Source organism: Stegodyphus dumicola, chromosome 6, assembly GCF_044657685.1.
Source record: "Stegodyphus dumicola isolate Sdum_Otavi_A_Nest chromosome 6, ASM4465768v1".
Lineage (NCBI taxonomy): Eukaryota > Metazoa > Arthropoda > Arachnida > Araneae > Eresidae > Stegodyphus > Stegodyphus dumicola.
The window spans coordinates 7,601,146-7,609,052 of NC_140773.1; positions in this window are offsets into that span (position 1 = coordinate 7,601,146).

Genomic DNA, 7,907 nt, shown 5'->3' on the forward strand with positions numbered 1-7,907 from the left:
TTTGAAATAATATTTTTGAAGTATTAATGAATACGTACTTAGTCAAAAGTAGAATGTATTAGGGAACTTATTTTTATTTCGTATTTTGCTTATATATCTGATTTATATTTAGAATTTTAAAGATGATAATTAATGTAATTTTTTCTGGACTAGCATGGTAAGAAAATGTTTTTGGAAAATGTAAGAAATTGTTTGTATAATTTTCTTGTCTCCCTTGTTTAGCATTTTGCTATATTTATCATATGCTTGTTAGCTAATGAATATATGAGGTACTTATTATAACAACCACCAATGGCTAATCTTTGGAATATGGTAACAGGTAGTTTGATGACATTTTGGTAAGGTGATAAAGGTTACTAGCTAGAACTTTAGCAGTGTACATGGATAAAGTCAAGAGTGTGTGCAGTGCCATTTTTTGTGCAATTCTGGGATGTTTTTTTAAGTTAAAATAGGTCGACGTGTACGTGGATACCGTGTACGTGCAATTCTTAATAACGCGGCAAGCAATTTGCGATTCTGCACTTTCTCCCAATTTTGCACCTAATCTTCGCCATGATTAATCACTTTTGTTCCATAAAAGCTCTAGCATAAGTGTAATTCGGCTAGCAGATTGTTGGAAAAAAATGTTGAGTTAAAGAAAAAAAAAATGCCTTTACTTCGTGAAAACAAAATGGCATTAAAAAAAAACTAGCAGGTTGCTGTAGCAGGGTTGGTCGCCAAATTTTTGCCAAAAAATCGCCAAGTTACCATAATTCAAAGATTAACCCCACCAATTTGACAATAAAATTTACCAAATTTGGCAACTTAGTGGCCACTTTTAACAAGGAAATGTTATATTTGAGAATAAGCTTTTAATTTACATCTGCCAGAATACTTATGAATGAAGAACATTAACCTTCCTTCAAGTGATATGAGTAATTTTCTGGAAGTTGATTCATATATACTGTAAATGTATTCTCAAAATCATATAATTCATTTTAAATTGTTATTGAGAAATATTGAGTAAACATAGGCTTGACATTTCCTGCTTTGAGAGAAAAGAAATATGCCAATATAAAATTTTAATGTGTAGCTGTTAATAAAAACTTACTGAGTTTGAGAAACGTTGCCAGATTGTGCGAATTTTCTCAAATTTGCTACTTTTGACAAACCTGTGATTTAAATCTATGTGATTTTACAAAATTTTTTTATTACTCCATCATTTCTCTGTGCTACTTTTTGCAGCTTTAAAACTTTTTAATATATTGTAAAATGCTTTTATGTTAAAATAATGTATGTACTAAAATTAATTTATAATAAATAAATAAAAAAAATATAACTTAAATAGAAGTTGGCGTCGGGCAATCCTGATTTCAAGGGCGATCTGGCACATTGTCAGCAAAATTGGCGAAAAACATTTGTTTGGTGATTTTTACAAATCATGTGTCATGTTTCATTCATGAATGATAATAAAAAAGGCATTTGACAAGAAATAATATGGCTAATATTTACATTTCTGCAGCTGGTGTTAACTCTTCAGCAAAGTGGTGTTTAAAGTGTATAAATCCACATATGTGATTATGCACATGAGTTATTGTTATTGCATGTATTCTCAAAAATACATAAAAAACGCAGCAGTTCTACTGATATTGAAACTGGAAGTGGGAAAATAAGAAAGCACTCTGAATTGTTTGTACATTTATTAGATATGTAACATTCACTGTGTTATCTCCCTCATAAAAAAAAAAAAAAAAAGTATTTTGGTGTTATTTGCAACCACATTAGAGCAGAAGAAGAAAAAGAATGGTAATTTCAAATTGTAGAAAGTTATTTATTTCATATAATACATGTTATTAGGCACATATTTTAATTTTAGTTCGGTATTTGTCCCAAAAACAATTTATAAAACTACTTGCAAGTGGCATCTTCCGCATGTAATTATTGTAGTCTCTCACAGTCTTACCAATCATTTCTAACTCTTCAAGTAAAATTTAACACTCTTTAATTCTTTACTCCAGCAGTATATATATATATATGACTGCTGTAGTAAATGGCAGAGGAGTGTTCTCAAACCAATTACCACTTTTAATGCCAACATGTTTGTTATACTTTTCACGTTGAAACTTAGTTATCAGTATGGTTACCTGAAGAATTGTTCCGCACATGGTTGCTTCAGTTTGGTGACTTCTTCCAAAGTGGTTGAATAATACTAAAGTACCAAAGTTACTTTATTTAAGTGTGCCTTTAATGCAGTGATATTTCCAATCTTTTCCTACTGATGACATATTTAACTAAATGTGCGTAATATCATGACTCATTGATTTAGTTTTTTAATTATTATATTAATTTGCAGAATTAATTTAAAATCTGTGCATATTTTATTCCTACAAGTGTGATGTTTAAAATCAATTTAGTATTTAAATTTTTGCATTTAATTTCAAGACTTTCATGGCACACCAATGTGTCATAGTATACCAATTGGAGAACCTTACTGGAATGGACACAGAATCAAGCATTGTGAAGTTAATTAGCTAATATAAAGGCTTTCTAAGTTTTAAAATTTAAAGTAAGTGTACTAGTAGTACTTTCTAAGTTTAAACTATCTAAACCAGGGATTTTTACCCAAGGAGGAATTCTACCTGAGAGGGAAATACATAGTTTCAGGGGGAAAATGTGATCAGTCTTTTATTTAAATGCTGATTATTTAGTTAAAGCTAAAAAACTGCAATTTTTACTTTTGGTATTTATCAACATTTTTTATACTTTTTGTTGTTAAATTTATAAAATACATTAAAAAAATTTCAATCTAAATAAATGTGTATTTTTCGAGTTTTGTAAAGTAGGGAGGGGAATGATCTAGAAAGGGTGAAAGGACTGCAGGTGTCAAAACAGACTTGATAACCACTGATCTAAACAATATATATTTTTAAATACTTATAAAACTTTGCATTCTTAACAATTCAAATCCATAATGTCCATTAAAGATCCATTATTTTTTATTGGTACACTTTATTGTACCTATAAATTATTTTATTATTTAAATTATTTTATTGGTACAAATTGTAATGCACTTTAAATAATGAAATTTTTAATGTTGTACAGTACAAAGTCCGAGATCAAGACTTCGGCAATTTCGAATTTTGTAATTTTCAGGATTTTAGATTGTCAGTTTAAATCTACTAAGGTGAGATGTTGAAATTATAAAATTAAAAATATGAAATAATGAAGCATTTATGATCATAAGGAAATCGAAACTTGCAAAAGGAGTTTAATTGTATTTGTTTGCTTTATTATATTTAAGTTACTGTGCATAACCTTTTGTTCAGTTATGAAGTTTCATTGCTTTCAAAGTCCTGTAATAGCAGAGTTCAGACTTCCCATTAAACTGTCAATCAAAATCTTTTAGTTCTCAGAACGCTCTTATCATTTTGTTCACTAATGGTAGCAACGTTTTCTGCATTAAGAACTATACTGTAGATTTTGAGCTGTATAGTTTTAGCAGAGGATAATGCTTAGCTAGACCCACAACAAATAAGAAATTTGTCAGTCAAGGTATATTTAATTCAACTTTTATATCAGTAAACATATTGCGGCCACAATCAAGTTGGCACATTAGTTGTGCCTATTCCAAAAAATTTACATTTTAGATAAATTTACAGTAAGAAAGTAGAAGCAGACAGACTGCAGTGCAGCTGGGCCAAAGCGTAGAAAAAAGCAAGTGCATTATGTTTAGGGCAAAATCTTAATTCAGACTGAGTTAGTTTAGGTTTTCAATGCATTTTGATTGGATAGTTAATATTGCTGTAAAATTACTGTTGGCTGTTTGAGTTCCATTTACATCATCAGAATTACGTAAGAATCATATGAAATGGATTAATCTCAAAATGAGGCAGTGCAGAAAGATTACTATTTTTAGAATACAGAAGGGAACTTAAGCTGCTAATTTAATCTTTTATATGTTCTTTATTTTTCTTACATTTCCTCTTCTTAATTATAGTTGAATACAATAAGTTCCATTTTAAAGTAGGATGTCATCTTAGGCAAATAAGCAGCAGCCATATGCCAGCAGGGAAACTTAAAGCAAAAGAGAATGCTGCAACACAGAGGAAGAAGGGAGGATATTAGTAGTTTCAAGTTACAGAAAGTTTTGGTTTGCAATTAATTTGATTACACAAGAGGTATCTGCATTAAAATGTTACATAACATAGAAAGATCTCGAATCCCGGAGAACAGATAAATTTAGGGGGGAGCACCAAATCTAGAGGGTTAATTTTGAGGCTGCCAATTATTTTTAAAGCAGCTATCGTATTTGGTTGTATTTTACGTATATATATATATATCCAATTATAAGTAATGAAAGAAGTAATCCTATAATTTTTCCTGTATATGTGAGAAAATTAATATTTTTCCCCTTTTGTATATTTCTTCTTTGTCTATCATTTTTTCTCATCTGCTTGCTTCAGTATAAAAGTTTTTTTTTCCTCTGCTGCAGTTCATGTGGAAGGTATGCTCAACTCCTTAAACTCGTTGGTTTTCCTTTCATATAACTTTTTGTAGCATCTTAAAAAGCTGTTTTAAACCTGTGAACTTTACCTTTCTACAGTCATTGCAGAAGACGGTACTTAAGGAAAATTCTGTCGACCACAAACTCCAGTGAACATACACCTTGCAATGTTAAAAAATCCCTACCAGTGTTCAAGGTACCAACAGATGTGTATCCTCTTCTTTGTGAAATGAATCTACTTAAATTCATAAATATACAAATCTAAGTGATGACGTCAATTCCCCATTCTTTTTTTTTTTTTTTTTTTTTTTTTTTTGCGTCATTTGGCTGAAGCCCAGAATCATTAATTTATTTTAGGGGGTGCATTCCTGTATCTGGATCAACAGAGTTATATTGGTGGTTAACTTCCAGATATTCAAATTTCACAGCTATTAATTTGTCAGTTTTTATTACCCGTAAATGAATTTGAATAAATTCTAGATTCTTCTTCAATATGTTCTTTTCTTGCTTGCGAAAGAGTTGCTGTCTTCCTATCAGGAACTCTAACAATAAAAAGGTTTTTCTCCTTGCAAATTCTGTCAAGCATCCACTGCTCAGGGAGTATTATACCTGCAGGGTTTTCTCGCTTTGTTAAAAGGCTTACATTGATTACAACTTGGTGGTTATTTTTTCTTTGGTCTTGATAAAAGGTTGTGTGCACTTCTTTTAGGTAATCGTTAAATTGTCATGAAAATTACAAAACATGAAACGATTACCTAAATTAGGTGTAAAATTTGTGTAACTGTTTTGTCACTTAAATCTAATTATTTTTTCCCCATTCAGTAGTTGTTTAATTCATGGCTATAGATGAATCTGAGTGCATTCAAAAACGAAATAGCAGAATCCTTGAACTGTGTACTTTCCTGAGCTTATACTCGCTTTTCACATCTTAATGACGCAGTGCCATCGCTTGTGTGTTTATCAATTAAATTGCTGTGTCGTGCCAATCAATGCACTTTTTGGATGCCAGTAGGATTCTATATCTTTTAACATACTGTACTGTGTTCTGTTCTATAGTTAGGAGGTTTAAAATTTTAATAATTTTTTCCCCCAGGATGTGAGAAGGAAAAAAAAAAAGAACTGAGGGGAAACAGCAATAAAAACCTTTATTTAAAGAACAATATTACACTAGTGTTTTTAAAAGCAGGTTTTTCATTAATGGTGTAAAATTTCCTTCTGTCCCCTCCTTTTCTTTGGGGGGGGGGGGCAAAACGGTTGACAGGATTTCCAGAAATGCTCTAAATGCTATTTCCACATTATGTCGTATTTTATTAGAACAAAAGACCTCTTCGAATTTTTGAATTTCTTTGGGATGTAAAAACAGGTACAAATGTAGATTTTCCATTAAAGTGAAATAGTTTCAAGTAAACTGTTATAATGTGGAGGATATTTATACTTTGCAGTGTATTTTCCAAACCTGCAGTGTGTAAAAATGGACAAACAATTTAGTCTGTAATAAGCTTAGTCATTTTTCTCTTGAAATAGGTATGCTTCCTGGTTAGATCATTATAAATGTGAACTGTAATGGAATTCATCTGTACTTAAATTTTTCCTTGTGTGTAAACTTTGATATATAAATGTAGGCTTCTCGTAAAAACAAAATGGTGTAAATAAAGTAGGCTTCTCGTAAAAACTTACTGTAAGTCCTTTCTGTAAGGGATTTGAAATTTTAAAATTTATTATAGCATACAAAATTCTTAATTCTCAAATTTATTCTTGCTAATAAAATTTTTAATAAGTATGCATTTAACACGATACTTTTTATTAAATTACGAAAGGTTGCATGAACACAAAATATGTTATTTGTTGTGATAGATGATGATGCCTAAACTTTTACTGTATCATATTTTTTATTAGTTCTTTAGTAGCATTGTAAAATGTGTATGAGAAATGAATGGTGTAATCTTTAAAGAAATGTGTGTACAGTATATTGGGTGGCATGGTAGTGTGAATATTAACTAAAAGAATTTTAAGAAATGCAAGTGTAAATCAGTTACATAACATAAGTAAAAGTGATTAGCTGTGGATTCTTGTAAGATTTCTTAGTCTGTTATTTTGCTATCAAACAGTTTAGTTTTTTGAGAACTTGTTACACTGTAGAGTGTATATACAAAATGCTTCAAGAAATTGCACTATACCTTATTTCTGTTGAATGATTGGCTCAGATTTAAGAAATTAATTAAATGAAGTAAGCCTTTAACTAATGTCAGTTTTGTTTATGTGTCCCCTTTTAGCTGTCCTGTATGGAATAGTGATTAGTGATGTTGGCTGTCATATTGTTGGGCCCCAGACTTGAATACTGAAGAAGTTGTTTTTAATTGTATAGTATCTCTGTTCTGTGATGGCACTTAAACTAAATGGCGAGCTGAAAGTCTTCTCAGGGAGTTTGGTGGTAGAGAAAGACGGATGAGTATCCTTTGGAGCCAATTGCTCCCAGGGATTTCTTCAGCACTGGAACAGAAATTGTCTGAGTTATACTGTCACCTGTAAGGTGCCTAAGCCATGGTAAAGATCACATTAAAATTTGTGGACTTGCTCTGATAATAATTTCAGACAAGTGAGATAAGTCATAGCATTAGTAAAGAAAATTATTTGTTTATCATCTTTTCCTAAAAAAATTTCAGTTAATAAGTATTCTACTAAAAATCTGCAAAATTGGAGCTGAGAAAGCTATCAAAATTATGACTTAAGTCACAGTCACCAGAGAAGGGGAGTAAGAAACATGATTAATTGATAGTATAAGGTTAAATTTCATTAAATACAAAACTCCAAATTTTAGCACTTCTACAAATGGTAATTTGAAACCAGTAAATCAGTTTCTTCTTACTTATTTAAAAACTATCTTCAAGAAAGTTTGTTTTTAATATTGTAATAAACATAGCTGTTATTTAACAATAATTCTAAATGATCCTCAAAAATTTTAGTTAATGATAGTTGAAGTGATTTTGATCATATGGGAATAGATTCTGTTTTGTTTCATTATTTTGAATATGCAGAAATGTTTCTTATTAATATATTTTTTCCTATGGAACCCATAAAAGAATTTAGAGTTTTTTATGTTCTTACTCACAAAGGTATCACAAAAGTAAAATTGCCATTGTCAGAAGACCTACGCTGTTTCATTTGTTTCTGAATTTGGAGCTATGGGTGTGTAGACTAACATTCAAGAGATATTGAGTTGTGCAACATTTTTGAAACGTTCTATATATACAGTACAAAGTCTTTAATCCGGACTCGTCGGGACTTCGGCTATTCCAGATCAGGGGTGTTTCCAGATTATAGACCATAAATTCAAATCTGGTAAGATGGCATGCAGAAACTATAAAATTAAAAATATGAAACCGTAATTTATGAAATAAAGAGTAATTATGATCTAAAGGGTATC